Source organism: Heterocephalus glaber, unplaced genomic scaffold, assembly GCF_053883595.1.
Source record: "Heterocephalus glaber isolate CG9 unplaced genomic scaffold, H.glaber_assembly_v1.0 deba00001429, whole genome shotgun sequence".
NCBI classification, from domain to species: domain Eukaryota; kingdom Metazoa; phylum Chordata; class Mammalia; order Rodentia; family Bathyergidae; genus Heterocephalus; species Heterocephalus glaber.
This window is the reverse complement of record NW_028258294.1, coordinates 35255126-35275111: the sequence shown is the minus strand read 5'-3', so window position 1 is coordinate 35275111 and position 19986 is coordinate 35255126. Positions and strand designations below refer to the sequence as shown.

The window sequence follows — 19986 nt, the reverse complement described above, 5'->3', positions numbered from 1 at the left end:
CCAGGGCCTGTGCTGGGCACTTTGCAACCCTCCTCTCCATCCTGACAACTCGGCATAATGTGCCAGTGGCAGCCCCAGCCTGCCCCGGTGAGTCCCTGAGCCGCTGCCCCACAGCCCTGCCCACCTCCTGTCCAGCTCACTCACTCAGAAAGACACCATGCCTGGTCGGGCCGCTCTGCCAGATGGATGGCATAGAGGACAGGTCAGGGCCCGAGGAAGCAGCCCAGAGTCCTATGGCTGCAGGTCGACAGCACACCCAGCCCTCTGGGTCCTAGAGCCAGCGGGAAGCAGGAGAGAGATGGTGCTGGCAGGCTAAGCAAGATGAAATATTGATGCCTGAGTCCTGGTAAAGCGGAGAACACTGCTTGTCCATGAATAAAAGATAAGTCCGAGGAGCAGGCTGGGCAGGAGATTAATTAATCTAAGTGAGAGCATGCCTCACTCCGTGCGGGGGAGGGGGGTGAAGCAGACAGACTGCCCCTGCCCAAGGATCCAACCTAGAAGAACTGGCAACCGTCCTCTGTGCCAGGCGGGCAGCCGGGCAAGGCTGTGAGCAGGGCAGCAGTACCGAGCCCAGGCAGGGAGGGAGAAGCAGCCAGTGCCCCGGGACCACCTGCCCCACCGCCCAGTGCCTGGGAGGGAACCTCCCAACAGGGCAGCTTCCCTGGCAAATGGAGGCCACAGAGGCCAGCCGCTCCAGGGGTGAGCAGCTCGGAGGCAGTGCCTAGGAGCGCCTGGGCTCCCGGGTCCTTTCCTGCAGCCTGAAGCTCTTCAGGGAGCCTGAGAAAGCCAGGATTAGAGGAGATGTTGGGGAAAAGGGTGGAGGCCCCAGACCTAAGATGGGCATCGAGAGCCGGCCACACTGGGTACCATTCCGATGTCGATATGGGGTGGTGGCCTCAGATTCTGAAAAGAGGAGGGGCCAGATGAAGCTTTTGCCGCCTCTGCCCTCCCCCAAACTCACCCCATGGCAACCCAAGATCCTGGAGGCCTTTTGCCTCAGGGAAAACTAGCACAGGCCACAGGTTTCTTGGAAGTGGCAGCGGAGCCTCGCCAGAAGATGGTTCTCATGACCTCTGGGCGTATCTTACCCACCGGCTACAGTGGCTTTCACAGTCTTAGGGCAGTTTCAGGTTTGCTAAAGGTGACATTAGGACGAGGGTGATGTCTCCCATCACACTCCCCACCCCTGGGGTCCTGGAGGAGGACATCGGCTCCAGATTCCAAAGTGCCCTGACCCGCTCGGGGAGGAACAGCCATCTGATGGTACTAGCACCCACCTCATCATCCTCAGTGGGACCAGGGTGTCCTTGGCTCATGCTCTGCCCTGACTCCTTGGACACAGAACCACCTTTGGAAACATTCCCTCCAAGTGGCCTCAGCTGATTCTAGAGACCACCCAGGGCAGGCAGCGGAGCACCTCCAGCTGGTCTCTCTTTTCCACCCTGAGCCATGGATTCATAAGGAGCAGCTTTTGGAATCCAGCCCAGGACTAGACCATGGGTACTGATGGGGTGGGCTGGAGGTGTGGGGACGCAGCTGGCATCCTTACAGGCTGGCTCCTCCATAGACACGGCCACACCCCTCCTCCCCAAAGCCTGCCATGGCCGCCCAGGGCCCCACACACCCTTCTGGTCAAGCACAGCATTTCCTGTCTGTCCTGACCACTGGGACATGCATCACAAATCCTGCTGACATCTCTTATACATTGTCTCATATTTATTATTTAACTTTGTTTCGTGTAGGTTTAGTCCTGTCTCTTTTATCAATGCATAGCTTCTTTAATGCAGGAGCAAAGTCCCTGGTCCCCACCGCCCCCAAACCCATGCATGGCACTGGATATGTGGGGCACACATGGCACGGATGTTTGAGTCAGCAAATGAGCAAGGGACAGCTCTGGCCATCTCTGCTCCTGGCCAGTCCTCGCACAGCCACCTCCACTGTGGGAACCTGCACTTCCTCAGGCACCTGCTGGCCCAGCACCAGGTGGGAGGAGCACCTCACTGGCTCACAATTTTGGGGCAGTCTCTCCCACCGGCCAGGTGACAAACTGACAGACTCAGGTCTTGGCGAAGTCACCCCTCTGGCTGGTGGCAGAGCCAGGAATGGGCCTTGGTCTGGACTCTGAGTCTTTGCCTGTTCCTCCACACACTGAGCACAGGAAGCCCAGGGAAGCAGAGGGAGGGTCCTCAGGGTTCCCCACCACCTGAGAGGGGGTGAAGGACCCCACCCCATGCACCCCAGATAGAAGACTCCAGGCTGCTCTTGGATGGCAGGCAGGACAGGACCCATAGCTGAGAGCAGAGGCAGCTATCCCGGGCTCCATGAACAATTCCAAAGGCTGGCTGCCTGCCTGGTCCAGACTCCACGGTCACCTGGACTCCTCACCAGCCCAAAAGTAATCGCAGGTTCTCTGGAGTCCTACCAGGAGATGAAAAGCGGGCAGCAAGCAGGCTGACCTGGGAGGCATGTACACTGTTACATCCACATCCTAGCAGCTCACCTCTGAAGCAGGGTGGATTTCTGAGAACAGTGGCCAGGAGCCAAGAGCATGCTATTTCTGTGGCCACAGTGCCATCTGCTGGTCGCCTGTACCATAGCCATGGGGGCTCCACTGCAAAGCAGGAATCAGATGTAAGGCTGTGTGGCATTGATTAGGTTCTGTTGTTACTGTTTGGGTTTTGTGTGGCTCTGGTTTGGGGTATTGGTTTGGTTTGGCTTGGCTTAGGTTTTGTTGTTGTTCGTTTGTTTTGTTTTGCTGTAGTACTGGAGACTGTATCCAGGGAGCACTGAGCTATATCCCTGGCCCTTTATTTTATTTTGAGACAGGATCTCCCTAAATTGCCCCCAACTGACCTCAAACTTGTGATCCTCCTGCCTCAGCCTCCCAGTAGCTGGGATTACAGCTATGCATCACCATGCCAGTTTCCTTGTATCTTTTTGCAGTGTTGGGCATTGAACTCAGACCTTACACATGCTAAGCAAGCACTCTGCCACTGAGTTACATCCCTAGCCCATGTTGTTTGTGTTTAGAGTCCAGCAATCAAACCTAGGGCCTTGCTGATGTGAGGCAAGCTGTCTGACACTGAGCTACATCCAATTCATGCAGCAAACATTTATTCCATACCTACTGTGTAGCAGGCAGTATTTGGGGGGCTGGGGACCCAACAGTGACAAAACAGACAGAAAGCCCCACCCTGCCCTTATGGAGCTTGCCCTTGGGAAACAGGCAACAGACGAGGCCAGTGAGTGCAGTACACAGTCTATAGGCACCAAGGAGACAAATGAAGCAGGAAGTGGGGAGCAGGGCCCCGGATGTTGTGACTTTACACAGAGGCCAGACACAGCCTTACCTAGGCGGTGCCATCTGAGAAGTCTGGAAGGCGGTGAGGAGAGAGTCTTGCAGATTTGAATTAAGTCACCCCAGGTGGTGGGAACAGCAAGTTCAGACGCCTGAGTACTGCCTGGTAGGTCTGGGGGCCAGGCAGGGCCAGTGAGGACCACGTGGAGGGTGGCAAGGGGCAGGGGTGAGGCCCCGCTCTACAGGGTGACCTCAAGGCTCATCTCAAGGACTTTGCCTCTGTGAAAAGGGCCTTCACTGCCAGGGTCCAAACAGAGGGCAGCACCACTGGCTTGCATCTTAAAAGGCTCTGTGTGGAGAATGCACTGTGGGGTCAAGGGCAGAAGCAGGGGTACCAGTTAGGAGGCACAGCAGCCTCCAAGCAAGACACGAAGGTGGCTCGGCCCTCAGGTGAGAAGGGACCTGGCTTTCTGGGTGTGAGAGTAGGACTGGAGTCAAGGAGCTCAAAGAGGCCTTGGCTGCAGAAGTGTGCACTGCTGTCTGCTGACACTCCAAATGGTGGACTCCATGGGAGAAATTGGGGCTTCTGCTTAGGATTTGACCACTCAGAGTTGCCCCTCAGACACTGAGGGGAATCATCAAGGACAGCAGAGTCTGCAGCTCAGGGCAGAAGCCTGGCCTAGAGCCGCACTCCAAGGGTCATCAGCACTGGGTGACATCAGTCACAGATGCATTGGAGACCCCCAAGACCCTGAGGGAGCAAGGACAGCCCCGGAGCCCTCTAACCTCTCAAAGTCAAGAAGATGCCAAGGAACAGCAAAGGAGAGTCACCAGGAGGCCCCTCAAAGGAGAGGAATGGAGGAGAGGATCTCCCAGAGCCCAGATCAGGAAAGAGAAGGGAGCAATAACCGCTGCTCCATGAAAAGCCTTCTGGTGTCAGCAGCATGGAGGTCAGCTGTGATCTTGAAAAATTTTGGTGCCAGTGTGGAACAGAAGCCTGACAAAAGTGAGTTCAAGTGAGATGAAAGAAGAGAAATTGGGAAGGTGGGAAAACTCTTTTGTGGAGTTTTACTATCAAAGGGAGACGGGGAGGTAGCCGGAGGGGCAGCTGGGTTAAGAGGAGTCTCTTTTCTTTGCATTTTTTAAGGAGGGGAAAATAAGAGCCTGTTTGCTTCCCAATGAGTGGCTGAGGGAAAAAGAGGAAAACATGTTGAAGTAGATGTGAGAGAAAAATGAGAGCTCTAAGCTCAAGCAGGTGAGGAGATGCTTCTGTGTTTATGAGATGCTGCTGGCCACTGGACAGGCTGCAATTAGAAAGGCAGATAATAACAAGTGCTGGTGAGGATGAGGGAAGACTAGAAAACTTGTGTCCTGCTGATGGGAATGTCAAATAGGTCAGTCACTCAGAGAACAGTGTGGTAGTTCCTCAAAGAATTAAACATGCAGAACCATAGGATCTACCTAGTAATCTCACTCCTCAGATTAGACCAAGAGAAATAAAAACAGACATCCACACAAAAACTGAAGCTGAGGAAAAACCTGAATAAACCACCTGCTTAGTCCCTGAGTCATTTCCCCTCCCCTTAGTCCCCTGCTTTTCTAGATTTAACCCATTTCACTTGTTCTTAGTTACTTCCCTTCATTTGACTCTAGACAACAGCAGATGTGTAGGTCAGCCAATTACCTTGTCCCATACCTTGGGACACCCTCAAGTTCCAAATCAGGGAGGGATTTGAGACTTTGCCTCCATTTCCTCCTGCGTGGCTGCCTCATAATAAAATTCTTTCTTTTCATAGTTTCAGTCATTTGCCTGTGCAGCAGGCAAAACAGGCCTGGTTTGGTAACAAAACTTGTACATGAATACTCATTATGGCATTATTTGTAATACCTCCAATGTGGAAACAATCCAAATATCCATCTATCAATGGATTTAAAAGTGTTGTATATCCATACAATGGAATATTATTCAGCCATCAAAAGGATGTAAATACTGATTCATGCTACAACAGGGATATGTCTTGAGAACAATGTTCCCAGTGAAAAAAGTTGGTCACAAAAGACCTTGTGTGTGATTGCATTTATATGGAATGTCCAGAAAGGTGCTTCTGTGTGAATGAGAGAGAGAGAGAGAGAGAGAGAGAGAGAGAGAGAGATTAGCAATCACCAGGAGGATAATGAAAACTTTCTGGAATTAGGGAGTGCTGAGGGTTACACAACTCTGCACTTTTGTGGGGTGCACATTGTATCTCAATCATATATGTTTTTAAAGATTCCATAGGAGAGAAGGGGTGGCCTCAGCCTGGGGAGGAGGCAGAGGACCCAGGCCCAGTGCAGGCAGTGTGGTGGGGGAAACTGGTCGTCTCTCTGCTGCTTCTGTGTTCTCAGTGAGACAGGAAGTGACATCATCCTCTGAGAGTGGGGATGGAGGCTCCAAGGAAGAGCAAAGGTGCTGACAGGCTGTCCAGCAGCAAATGGAAACGAATGGGCTGAGAGATTCAATAGGACTGCAGGTGGCACTGTGGCCCATGTGAAGGAGGCAAAGGCATGATAAAGTGACTCTGGCCACCCTGCAAGTGATGGTCTGGGGCATTGCATTCCACCCAACGTGGCTCCCCACTCCCTGGACTACAGGTACACACACAGGACTTTGCATTGACAGAACGCAAAAGCATGTCATCCGCCACCCTCTCAAATGCACATTCCCTCTCCCTCTGCCGCTCCTCTTGTGTGGGGAATTTAGCCTCAGGCGACCGTGGGTGTGAGGACAAAGGTGCGTTGTTAGTGATGGCAAAGATGGAAAACACCCTCCTGTCCATTCCTGGACAGGCGGTTAAAAGGAAAGCCGGCCTGTCCCTGCTCCGGGATGCTCTGCAGCAGGAGAAACCACGGAGCATGGATGTGGGAAGATTTCCACATTTCCACGCATCATAGGTGGAAAAAATCAAGTTGCAGAACAGTGTGAGTAATATTATATTATATAATTTTCCTTCCTTCCTTTTTCTACCAAAATGGTAGTCTGTGTGTTTGTTTAGGTTATTAAAATACTGCACATAAAAGGTTTGGAAGGATGCAATTTAGATTATTAATGGCTTAATCTCGAGAAGCAGGTTTGGAAGGACAAGTGGAGATGGGTAGAAGGGGTAGAAGGGCCTTAGAGGGAGACTTGCATGTGTATTTCATGTTTTTTTGTGTTTTTTCCGGTAATCCATACCAGAAAGAACTCGCTGTGCCCTCCGAGCTCCTCCCCTGGGCCAGGGAAGCCTGGGTGGCTGTGTCCTCCACAGTCCGGACACCACTGAGACCCGCCGTGAGTCCTCTCGGTCCCTAGAGGCGGAGCACACCCCCATCCTGATCCCCGGGGTCCTTTTGCCAGCCTCGCCCCACCCCAAGGTGGACCAGTGGGCTCAGAAAACAGGTGACACCTCCGTTCTCCACCTCCCACCTGAGCCAGAAGGGTACGGGGGCAGCTGCCACGGTCACCATAGAAGCCTCTGTACAGCACTTACCGTGCCCGGGCACGGTCTAAACCCTTCTCACCTACGATCTCCCAGCACCTCTGTTGCTTCTACACTTCTACATTTCAGGGTGGATGAAAACAAAAACACGAACAAGGAAGAACACAAACGGCCGAGTCACTTGCCCAGGGTGCCACAGACTGCAAAAGACTGGCACAGGGAGACTGCAGGGGCCATGCTGACCTCTGAGCAATGACCAGGAAGCCCAGTTCGGCTGCCTCCTCCTCCGCTTCCCTATTCCTGCTCTGTGCGGCTGAGGTCAGATGCTGTCTGATGGGGTTGAGGCCACCAGGGGGCGCTCAACACGATCCACATCCCCGGGTGCCTTCCCCTCCCGGCGGGGCTTCTGCACCTCTGAAATGAAGGTGTGCGCTACAGCGAGTCCGACATTGGCGCGCTGCGGGGAGAAGGAAGCATCTCTTACAGGAGAGACCCGAGGCCCGGACAAAGAAATGGGACAGCCTCTCTCCTGGGCTGTCAGACCCACTGGGAATGATGAGACACAGGGACGGGTGGGGCCCTAGCCCAGCGCACTCAAGCTCCTCCTTGCCCCGGCACTACTCTGTGGGCTCTGCAGGGGCTGCCCCTGCCCAGTTGGGTGTCAGAGGGACTGGGGAAACTCCTTCTGTCCCCAAGTCCAAAGTGCTGGCACAGAGGTGGCTGCTGGTCAAGGTGAGCGTGCAGCCATTTGGGCCGAGGCAGCGTCTCTGAGGTTCTGTGTGGCTCTGCCATGTGGCCTGCCAAGTGAACCTGTCTGGGGGGTGGAGGACAGGACAGGTCCTCAGCAGTGGCCCCCGGACTCTCCATGGCTGGGCCAGCAAGAGGGCCAGCCTCCGCCATCCTTGTCTCCCAACCTGGAAACTGCCAGGGCAGTGTGGGGACAAACAGCAAAAGGGAGAAGGGAAGTATGGGACCAGGGGACACCACCCCTTCCTTCCCGAGCCTTGAAAGGGCCAGGCTCTTTCACACAAGATTTCTCCAATCCCCAGAAGGTCCAGTTATCGTCATCTTCAGCCCTCAGAGATGAGGAGCCTGAGGCCCAGAAAGGCCAGTGACAAAGCCAAGGCCACCAGCCAGGACCTAAACTCTCATCCCACAACCTTTGCCTATGCTCACCACCTCTGGAGAGCTAGGGTCCCAGGCTGGGACTCGATGGGCCCAGATCCCAGGCTTTCCAGTCACCAGCTCAGAGCCAACCCTTAGCTCAGAAGCAGGTCTGTGACCTAGGGTCCTGGGCTGGACCCTGCTGCAGATCAGCCATAAGGCCCTGAGCTTGCACCGCCCTGCACGCCTCCTCCCACCTGGACACAGCCCTGTGGTCTTTACGCCAGGCCCCGGGAGCCCCATTACTCGGGGTCACACAGCCAGGCCACACAGGCCTTAGTCTTTAAGAGGGTCTGGGCCACCTCCCCCCAACACCCCGGAGGTTGCCTTGGGTATGTTCCTTCCTTCCTCTCTGGGACACATTTGGGGTCACTCTGTTGTAAGTACGGGGCCTCTACGGCCCCTAGCAAAGTGCTGACACAGGCCCTGGAACAATCTTGACCACAGCAACTGCCAGGCCACCTGCGAAGCTCCAAAGGCTGCCTTCCTGCCCGCTATGCTGGATCCACTCCATGCCCCTAAAGAGGTCTGGGGCTACAAGTGCCCCAGCCCCAGCTCCCACTCCGCAGCAGGGCCTGCCAGGATGAGACAGACAGAAAGACAAACAGGTGACAAGCAGACAGCCCTTCCCCCATTGCCTCCTGGGGCCTGTCCCTGAGCCAGAGGCCAGACAGGAAGTTTTCCAGGAAACTCTGGGGTCTTTGGGACAAAGATGCAGAGAAATTTGGAAGAAGAAAGAACAGGAAAGGAATGGGTAAGGCAAGCAGGGGTGGGAACTGGGAGTTGCCTGGCCCATGGCCCCCCTTCTCCATTGTCCCTGCTCATGGCAACTCCCACCCACCCTCCCTGAGTGTCACCCAAATTCCAAGGCCTGATTCAGTTCTGCCCCTCCAGGCTTCCCAGAGAGGAAGCCTTCAGGTTAGCCGGGGTCTCCTCTCCTTCCACAGCATTCCTGGGTCCCTAACGCCCAACGCTTTGGGCAGCAAGCTGTCTCTTTGCTGGGGTGGGGGTCAGATGTGGCTGCGGAGTCCCCACTCCTGTTGTCTCCTTGAGGCCACTCCCAACCTTGTCCAATAAAGTCACAGTGCTGGGAGTCACTAAAGATTTTAGGGGAAGTGTCTGTGGCTGCCTGTGAGTGTGTGAGCACATGTGCTTTCTGTGAGTGTCTGAACATTCATGTGAGTGTTCTGGTGACAGGGGGCATCTATGCAAGCGTGTCTGTGTACATGTGTGTTCATACATGTGTGCCTAGGGGGATGTGGAGGGCCTGACCACATGATCACCCTCTCTCCTGCCCAGGGGTTCAAAGATGGCTGTCCCTTCAGAACAGTCCAAATAAGACAGGACTGGTGGCCAGCAGGCTAAGTGGAGGGCAGCCCTGGGGACAGAGCAGACAGAATGTCCCTGAGCGCCTGCTTCTGCTGGACCAGCCGCCCCCCCCCCCAATCCTGACTGCCCTGGATATCCGGGCCCGTCTGCTGCTAAGGGTTTGGGTCTGAGGACTCTCAGGCCTGCCTGGACTCCTCTCTGCCCTGGGGTGCGCAGGACACTAGCCTTGCTGCTGCCTGTCCTATTTCAGTGTCCCAGCCCCTACTGGGGCTCGGGTCTGCAGAGGCCTGGACCTGGCCCTTGGCCTGGATCTGGTGTCTTCTTGCAGCTTATCTACTGCCAGCCATCTTGGCTGTTTCTGCCTACAACAGACTGTCTGCTGTCCCTGAAGAATGAGGTTTCCAAGGATGGTCCATCACCCTCCCTACAGGGACCCTCGAGGTTCTGTATCCCTAGGTCCCGTGATGGCCACTCAAGTTTATAGGTTGAGGACAATCTAAGGCCCTCTGTTCATTTCAGAACCTGGAGCAGAACAACCTCTACACAGGAAACACATCACTGCAGGTGAGCTCACCTGGCCAGCTCAAAGGCAGTGCTGCCCCTGCCTGAATTCCCCAGTACTCCCACAGGTCAGAAGTTTGAGGAATGCAAGCTTCCATCCATACATCTATCTCCCCATCCATCCATCCCTACATCCATCCATCCACTCATCCATATATCCATCCATCCATCTATAAATTCATCCATCCATCTACAAATCCACCCATCCATTCAGATATCCATGCATTCACCCATTTGTCCATCCATGTATCATCAGTCCATCCATCCATCTAACATATATATATTGCCTGATATGCTGGTCCTTAGGGAGCCTGAGATCTCAATCCTTACCTTCCCTCTGAGGTAGGAAAGGACCTCAGGAACAGGGTGTTTGCCAAAGCTTGTCTGAGAGTGCTGACCAGTGGAACTTCCATGATGACACTGATGTTCTGTGCCTGCCCCATCCACTAGAGCCAGCAGTCACCAGCCTGTGTGGACACTGAGCATCTGCCCTGTGGCTGGTGTGACTGAGGAGCTGAGTTTCTCATCTTATGTAGTTTTAAAGAATTTAATTATAACCCATCACATGTGAGCGGTGGCCTCTGCCCGGCTATAGTCCTAACAGCAAAGACAGGGCCAGCTTCAGGGAAGAAGTGACATCCGTTGGGGCTGGGAGGGACTCCAGGATTCCTTTCATTGACTATTTTTGGGGTTCAACAAGGGCCAAGGCCTTGATGATACAGCAACAGACACATGGGCAAGGGAGGCAGAATTGCAGGGTGCTGCTCTGGAACACGGGCAGTCCATCCCAGGGCCTGTAAGTCAGGAGTAACTTCCGAGGAGAGGCGGTTTCTCAGGTGAGGTGACCTGCAAACTATTCTAAGAAGGAGACGGCTTATGCAAAGGCCGAGGTTTATGCAAAGTCTGGGTGAGGACTGGGGTGGGTGGGACAGGAGACAACCCTAACATCCAGTGGGTGTCTCAAGCTGGGCCCTCCCCAGAGGAGGCAGGACAGGGTGCCCCCCCCCACCCCAGCGCATCACCAGGCTGGCTCCAGCGCGCTCACCCATTCTCCCCTGGCGCCCCCTGGAATGCATCCAGCAGCCCCATACATGCAGTTGGGAAAATCTCCCCCAGCCCCCAGTTCCGCCGCGCCTCTGCCCTTGCGCACCCTCTCTGAGGTCACTGCTGGGTGGGACCTGCGCCCTGGCCTTCTGGAGCGCCTGACTCATTCGGAACAAGCAGAAAGCCCCAGTCTTTCTCAAGAACCGTCTCCGACACGGGGAGGGCAGGCGTGACCCCAGCTCGAGGACACAGGGACAGGGGAGGGGGCAGGGAGCCAGTTAGAGACAGAAATAGGGATCCAGCAGAGAATGAGGCGGAGACTGATGGGAAGCACAGGAGACAGAGATACACTAGGGGGGGTGCAGCCAACACAAAACAGAAACAAAGGGACACGCCTAGGGACACGCAGCCGGAGGCAGCTTGACAGGAGGTCAAGACAGAACGGAGACACCCAAGGACTAGAAAACAGACTGACAGAGAGACGGCGGCGACCCCGGAAGAGGTGGGGTGGGATCCTCCGGCCGAGCTCCGAGCTCTGACACACCCACTGTGCACATTTGCAGAGTGGCCACAAGGGGGCGGCATTGCTCCAGCCAACACCCATGATCTGGGACTCCAGCTTCCAAAAGACGGTTAGCCAGATTCCCTGGGTGACGCGCAGCAGACATGACCTCACTGAAAGGTGTAAACGGTTTGGCTGAGGAACCCAGAGCCTCCGCACTGTGTTCTGGAGAATTCCCCTCTCTTCATCCCAGGATCTCCGCAGACCTACCCTTTCCCTCTTTGTCCCCGTTCGCAGCCTCCTTCTCTTTTCTGACACCTGCCTGGGATCCTAGAGCACCAAGGAAGCCCGCCAGTTACCCTGCCTTTGCCTGAGAAGCGCAGGCACAGATCTCAGGACTGAGACTTCCCCCAGCTCTTGCACAGGGTCCGGGACATCCCCGCCCCCAGGATCTTGGGTTCAAAGAACGCTTCCCACAGATTCGAGGTCTGGGCTGAGTCCAGGCCCTATGTAATCTACAGGGCTAAAATCCCAAGTGCAACCCTGGGCTGCACTAAGAGAACGGAATGTGTGGGTGCAGGGCTGCGTATCAGGAATGCCTGTCCTGCGGTCTCATCTTTGGGAGACCCCTGTGGAAACATGTCCCAGTCCCAGTACTATGCACGGCACACTCACGGGGCAGCAAACACTGCACTGCATCATCACTAATCCCATGGCAGCTCAATTAGTCATACTGGAGAGAAGTTGGGGGGCAGGGAGGGAAAGTTAAAGGGCTTCAGTGAGGTTTCTGGCAAATAAAGAGTTAAACCTCTGCTAGAGAGAGTAGCTAAGAAAAACATGGAGAGAGAGCTGGTAAGGCTGCATGGCCTGGCTCGCTTCGTGCCAAGGCTCAATTCCCTCCTCCCTCCACCTCCAATTCGGCACACACACAAAATTCCAAAGGGAGGAGGAGGGGTTATATTATAAAAACTCACTTAGTATATAAAATATACACTAACGCCTAAACATACAACCATATATATATATGGACATGTATATTTTAGTAATACATTTAAATGCACATGTATCCTTTCTACTAACTCAGCCTTGACTAACTCTGCTGTAATTCTCACAAGATAAGCACCTGGAAACCACAAAGAGCCCAAGGAAGTGCTTATCCAAGAATGTGCACATAGGCAGTGGAAGGAGCAACGGCCAAATCAGGGTCTCAGAGCCCAAAACAGCCAATCGAGTTATAGCAACTCTCAAGGGGGAAGAGTCCCTTTCCCTCCGTGTAATAAAAGAGGCTGAGAACAAAGACCCCCCAAGTGCCACCCTGGGCTCCTACCTTACAAGGTAGCTATCTATGTACTTATTTTCTCTCCTTTTCCCAATAAAATGATTTTGCTTCCCCGTTTCTCTTCCCTTTCCAATAGAGTGATTTTGTTTCTCCTTCTGAATTTATGTCTCTAATTCCTTTATTGAATGGGCTTCTTTACAAATCCTAGATAAAAATCTACCCTCCTGAGATGTAACAATACCCATTTTAAATACAGGAAAACCAGAGGCGGCCCCTCCTCGGATGGCTGTACTGGGAGCTGCCATTTCTCAGCTTCCTGTTTGGGCCCCTCTCTCCTCCCTCTGCACTATTCAGAGCCGCACCTGCTCCCACGGCCTCACCTTGACTCTCAAATGAAGTCACCAATTTTTCTCCTGGCTTCCAGACCAGTTCATCCAACTGCCTTCTCTCACTTTCCTCTTTGATGTCTTCCAGCACTGCCTAAACTTTCCTGCGGCCTCGTATTGCTCTTGGGACAAAATTTAAGGTCCTCACAATGGTCCAGGAGGACCTGGTGACCAGCCTCCAGGCCTGCTGCCTTTAGTGTCAGGCCCGCCCATGGCCCTGCCCGAGGCCAGCATGCTGTCCCTTGACTGCCACTCACTCTGCCACAAATGCCTCCTCCTGACTCTCCTGCTCCCTCCCTCCTTCAGCTTTCCCAGAAGGCCCAGCTGGGCTGAAAGCTCTCAGAGCCCTCTGGAGCCCTCCATAGCATCCCTCAGGGATACGGCGTGCTCAGTGATGGTATAATGACGTCCTTGGTGTCTGCCTCCTTCAGCAGAGTGAACTCCTACAGGATAGCAGCCATGTCTGTTGTGGTCTCTGGTGGACAGAGCCTGCACAGGTAGGTGCTGAGTCCATGTTTGTTGAGTGACTGCATAATGGCACTTCCTTTCAGAGGGCACCCTGCCTCTTGGGGAGCCTGCCTATCCCAGGACATACCTGAATGTTAGTCACTTCTTCCTTCTCAAGCTGAGTTCTCTTTCTTTACACTTCCATTAAGGCAGTAAAAGGTCTTGGTGCTGAGCAGAGCAGCCCTGCTCCCTCTCCCATCAGTTTTTCCTCAGCCCACTTTTCCTTCCCTCAAGAGAGGGCCTCAGCACCCTCGGCCTGACCTCCCAGGCCAGGGACCCTCAGGGATGGCTCAGCCAGACCTCCAGGGGTCACCTGTCCCCACCACATGATCCTAGGGAGGCGACACTTCCCCATCCTGCTATCATACACATGCACACACATCTGCACATGGGTACACCATCAACACACTCGAACACACTCAGGCAGCTGACTCCCCGTTTTGGGCTTCTCCCCTGAGCACTGTGCCCTCCCTGCCCCAGAAGGGGGTGTCCTAACCTCCCCCACCCCTCCCCAGCTTCTCTGTTCTAGGACCCTGTCTGAGGCGTGGTCTTGGCCTGGGGGTCCTTTCTCGCTTGTATAGTGGCTTCACACCTGCCCTTCCTGGGCCTCAGCTGCCCTCCAGGGTCAGGAGCTGGCTTCCGAGGTCCCCTCCGGCTCTCCTTCCCTTGCATTTGCTGGCATTGCCCCACACAGACCTCCAACTGGGGACCCTGGCAGAAGTGTGTTCTCTCACAGCCCAAGACCAAGGTGCCGGCATAGTCGGTCCCCTTTCCTGGGCACAGCCAAGGCCAGAGGGAAGGTGCTACCAGGAAGGACCGGCCCTCCCCCTAGGCTCTGCAAGCCTCCCCCAGACAGATGAGAGCCCCACTTTGTGCCAACACAGGCCAGGTGCTGGGAATGCATGGTGAGCAAGCACAGCCATGCCCATGACTGCTCTGCTCCTAGCGGCAAGCTTTCCATCTTCCTGCCTGGCACCATCAGGGAGGGACGGAGGGGCCACAGGTCCGCACATACAGCTCCCCCAGTGTCCCCCGCCTGCTCTTGACCGAGGCCTCTTACTTTGGAGGGGAAAGACTGGGTGTGTGAAAAATGATGAGCCTGTGACCCTTGGAGTTTTCTCATTTCGGTGTAAGAACTATAATGCACAGTAAACCTTGCCTTATCTTTGTGTGCCAGGAAAATAATTTTGTTATCATTAACCTCACAGGACTGTAATCTCTTTTTATCATTGAATGATATGGCAGCCACTTAGCACAGGAAAATGGGTCCTGAAGCTAAATGTATTTGCCTGTAGACCAGATCTGCCTGCCATGCCTGGGAGCTGGAAGCTTCCTGAAGAAGGGGCCCCAAGACCCTGTGCAGTGCTTCCTATGGGGTAGGAGCTCAATTTGAGAAAATAAAGAAAATTCTCATGAAAGGAGGCTGAGCCATCGATCTCCAAGCCTGACTGGGGGGCAGTGAGCACAGCCTCACCTCCTTATCCTCAGCTCCAGGGGAGACCCAGAGCCAAGAGACAGCCACTATGGCCACCTCCTCCCGAGAAGCCACAGGGAAAGACCACACCCTTGTTCTAGAACATTCTTCATCTCCCCATGGGTCCTCCCTCAACCCTGGGGGCCTCCTGAGGAACCCTGCTCCCTGTATCCCAGGAGGGTGGAGGTGTCCTGGCTTGCCAGGGCCCCACCTCCTTACCAAGATTTATGGATAGGGCAAGCCCAGGAAGGAAGTCTCCATCAAGAAACTTCCTTCAAAATTTAACAGTAGGCTAGGGCTGTAGCTCAGTGGTAGAGCACTTTTGTGTAGCATGCGTGAGGCCCTGGGTTCCATTCCAAGCACAGCAAAAATCAATCAAAAAATTGTCATTGAAAAGAACCCTAAGTTAATGAATTAATCTCCACCTGGATGATTGGTTTTTTTCGGTCACATTTGGATCTTGATTTCAGTGCTATGTCTCCAATGGGACTACCAATACGCAGCCCCTTATCTGGTTTCTGAAACAATTGAAAAAATAAAGAGAAAAAATACCCACCAAGATGCAACATGGGGACCACGTTGTTCTGGAGCTAGGAAAAAATGGACACCTCAGAGTCCAGGAAAACGGTTACAGGAAGGTCACCCGAAAGCTTCTGCTCTGTTCCTGTCTTATGTGGGTGTATTGATGTGGTCTGAGGAACTTGGCCTCCTTTGGAGGCCCCAGAGTAAACCATGTCCCAGGGACAGGAAAGGAGGAGAAGGGTGGATTTGTCCGCAGCGGGGGCCAGGAGAGGCCAGAGAAGATGGAGACAGCTGGAGAGGATGCTGTCCCTGTGCCTGGCACGTGGGCTGGCCTTGCGCCAACTGGCTGGGGATCTTTTGTCCACTGGGATAGAAATCTCGACTTGGCAAAGCACTGCCTCTTCGAAGTGAGCGGCCCTGGGCTTTGAGCACTGGTGCCTCTCAGCCTTTAGGGTTACACTTCTTGCTATGGCTTCCAGCTCCACCACAGCCAGATGTGCCAGTCACTTTGTGGCTTTCTAGAGCCCTACAAGCAACTTTGCTGCCTCTCGGGGGTGCATAGCTGCTGCCCTCCGGCCCCAGGCTTTTTCTTTCTCCTTCACTCGTGGCTTCAGGCCCCAGTCACCTCCTGCAGCTTCCAGCTTCAGGTCTTAGGCTGTGTCCGCTTCCACTCTGCCCTTCACTGGTTACCTCAGGCCCCACCTTGCCTCGGGTCTTCAGTCTATTGCTTTGTCACTGCTGGTCTGGAACACTTCAGGATTAATAACCCCTAGTGTTACCAAGCCCTTCTAGCGCAGCTCACTCTACCCAAGGTAAAAGTCATGAGCAGGGAAGAGGATCACACCAAACAAGGCCTCTCTTAGGTCCTAGCCCTCCTCCTCTGGCCCAGGGGGATGGAGGAACACTGCTTATACAGGCTGCGCAAGCATAGTCTCCTCCATTTTGCAAAGCTGCTTGAGGACTTTTTAAAGTGTCAGAGTGGGCAGGGTCATTTGCAGGGTGAAGCCATCCAGAGGGGCCATAAGGCAGAGCCCTCTGGGAAGGTTTGTTTTCAAGCCTGTTCAGGGCCCATGTCTTCCGCAGCATCCACGCATCTAGGACAGCTTCAGTTGTCACGGCGAAAGGCGGACAGACAGTTCTCCTGCTCCCACAAAAATGATGAGGCCAAAACTCATGGCTGCTGTGACTTCTGAGGCATCTCGAGCAGGAAGTGTAGTGTTCATCATGGCCCGTTGGGGTTAAAAGGCACCTGGAGAATATCAGCAATGACCCCTAGTGCCTCCCCAGGCTTTGTCTTTAGGTACAATTTTTTTGTATTTGTTTTGTTTTGTGTTTGTATCATTTTGTTTCATTTTTTGGCTGCTCCTAGAGAATGGCAGCAGTGCCTGGAGCAGGGGAAGGGCGTGACAGCCACCAGTCAGGTCATGCCCCTCGGTGGCTGTCAGGAAAAAGGGAAGGAGGGTTGGGCCTCTCTTCTTTCTATCTCAGTTTTGTGTCACTACCTGTGTCCATTTTCCTTCTGTCATCCCTGATTGTTAAATACCTCATTCTTGATTCATTTGTGTTTAGGGAAACTGAGGCAAAATGGTTCTAGTACAGCCACGTACAGTTAGTGGGGAGTAGCCATGGGGCCCCTTACTAAGGGAGCCAAGGGGGCCAGAATCCGATCTTGAGTGGTGATGATAGCCCTGGAAAAATGGGATTTGACTGGGTCCCAAGTCAGCCAGCTCCTGCCATTCCCCAACAGGAGGGCTCCCAAAGGCCATGTCGCTCGGAGCCTCCTTCCGATCCATACTCCTGGATAGGAGGCAGGCACCCTGTCCATCCCCCTTCCATCAGGCTCCCCAAGGCAGGAAAACATTCCTTCCCTCCTTCCAGCTCAACCCTCCTCTGCCCAAGAGCAGGTCTGCAGTCATCCACATGTGATCATAAATGAATTCATCCCTTTCCCACCATGGAATGGGTTTGAGCCAACAAGGTTATATATAGAACGAGAATTGGATTTTCCAGGTGACTTCCACTGGGCAAGCAGAGATGCATCTCCAAGAAAGGAGGCAGAAGAGCAGTTTCTGGCAGTGGGAAAAAAGGAAGTGAGGCCCCATGGAGATCTCATTACTCCAGGGTGTGGTTTTAATTCTATCCCTCTGCCTCAGCCCCCATTTATTAAGGGCATCGAATTTAAAAACACAAGAAGTCTTGGCAACATGGAGACCCTGGCTGTCTCCACCAACTGCAGGGGAAAAAAAAATCACCAATCCAGGAGGAAAGAAAAAGCAAAGTCAGTGCACACCCTGAGTGCTCAGGGAGGGCCAGGTGGCCCAGACCTCCTTTGAGCCCCCCAAAGGACAGTCCTTTCGGAGTGACCAGATCTGGCTATGCACGTGCTCCCCTCCATCACTTCCAGTCCACGTCCCTGCAAGTCAGCCTCCCCTTCGAGCCAAGGTTTGCCTCCTCCTGAGGGACCACCAGCCTCATGCCTACGTCTACACCTTTGTTCCTCCTTCTCCATCCTCACCCTTATCCAGAACACCAGTTGACCCACTGGTTTGATGTTTTCCCCACCTTTGGAGTTTCAGGAGCCTCGGGTATCCCTCCAGCTCCCTGCCTGACCCCTCCATGCAGTCTTGTGCTCCTCTCTGCTTCTCCCCTCCCATATGGATGCAGCTCTCAGGTCCGAGACTCACTTTCTCTGCATGGAGCCTGCACACTTCACTCAAAATAAAACCAAGCACCCTCTCCCGTGACCTTGAATCTGCTCAACAACCGCCCAGTGCCCTCCTGCTCTTACTGTCCCAGCTGCTCTATTTTCATGGTGCCAGGCCACTGGCTGCTTAATATCTGTGCAGTCCTTGCCATGGCTTTGATTCTCCTGCTTCTGTGTGTCCGTATTCCTCTTCTCCTTGACAGGACCCTCAAATATATTTTTTTTCCCTGGCCAGGGATTTAGCTCAGTGGTTCCACCACCTGCCTCACAAGCGCAAGGTCCTGAGTTCAATCCCTGGTACAAAATATATCTTTTTTTCCAGAAATTTCTGATACCAAGGTTTCCCAGGGTAGCCTTGAATGCACGCACTGCTCCTCCCATCTCTGAAACCCTGCAGGTGTCCTGCTCCCCACAGTGCCCCTCAATCCTTCATCCTCTCCACATTGCCCCCAACCCTGCACACCCTCCCATCCTCTCAACTTCACTTCCTAATCCTCAACCCACCCACAGTGGCCCTAGTCCTAACCTCCCTAGCTCCCCTACAATGGCCCCCATCCTCCATCCTTCCCTGTATTAATCACTTTCTCATTTAGAGAACAAAATACCCAACGTACACAACTTAAAGGAGGAGTGGCTTATTTGGCTCCCAGTTTCCCTGGGTTTGGTTCACGATCTGCTGACTCCAAGGCAGAAATGTCATGGTGGAAGGGCCTGGCAGAAGAAAGCTGCTCAATCCATGGTACCAGAAAACAGTGAGAGAAGGAAGGAGCCAGAGGTAAGAATACAGCTTTCCACATCATGTCCACAGTGACCCAGCCCTTTCAACCAGACCTCACCTCCTCACAGCACATTCACCCATGAACTTATCAATCAGCTCCCATGATTCACTTACCTTCCCAAAGCCTCACCTCTGAATGCATGAGATGTTTGGGGGACATTTCAGAGCTAAATCATAACATTCTCCAGCCTCCTCATGGTGCTCACCTCCCATCCTCCCCCATCCACCCCACAGTGCCCTCAATCCTCCTCCAATATTCCCACAGTGCCCCAGTCCATCCTCCACGTGCTCTCACAGTGCCCCCTAATCCTCAACATACCCCATCTTCCCCACAGTGCCTCCCAACCCTCCATCCACCAACCACTCCATCCACACCACACTTACCCTCAGCTCTCCATCCTTCTGCCATCCACCCTCCTCAAGACCATCTAATCTCCTGTCCTTCCACCATTCCCTTTATCTAGGCCTGGAATGACAGCCTCCTAGCTCCTACTCAGAGACCCTCCCCATCTACCCTTGCTCCACCACCTGCTGCCATGTCATATAGCTAGGGGATGTGAGGGACATTAATTTATTGAGGGTCACTAGGCCCTGGGCACCATGCCAAGAGCTCTCCCATATACCATCCCATTAAATCTTCCAGCGTCCCTATTAGATATTGTTAGATATTGTTACACCCATTTTATTCAAAGGCTTCAGTTGAAACAGAGAGGGTGAGCAACCTGCCCAAGTCTTAAAGCCACTAGGGGCAGAGTCTGGTACCTTTGGAGTGTGGGTCAGCCTGATTTCCAATCCTTCACCTTTCCAATAATTTCCTACCTGCTCCCTCAGGATGCAGACCTGATGACAACAGCGCATTACTTCCTCGTGCTCTCCAGATAAAACACAAGCTCCTCAGCCTGGCATCCAAGGCTCCCCCAGGCTGCTCCAGCCCAACTCCTACTCCAGCCAATGGGAGGGCCCTGCTTGTCTCCACAAGT

At 53.8% G+C, this 19986-nt stretch overlaps 1 long non-coding RNA gene across 3 annotated transcripts in view; it reads right to left on the bottom strand.

Annotated features, from left to right (window-relative positions):
• LOC110344321 (uncharacterized) overlaps positions 1-19986 on the bottom strand; it is a 110435-nt gene that overhangs the window by 45839 nt on the left and 44610 nt on the right. For 2 of the 3 annotated variants that reach the window (XR_002386823.2, XR_015451689.1), the window contains exon 1: positions 145-10806. The exons of the other annotated variant lie outside the window; for it this stretch is intronic. This is a non-coding gene — a long non-coding RNA (uncharacterized LOC110344321). Of the gene's footprint in view, positions 1-144; positions 10807-19986 lie in introns of those variants that run through there. 3 annotated transcript variants of the gene reach the window in all.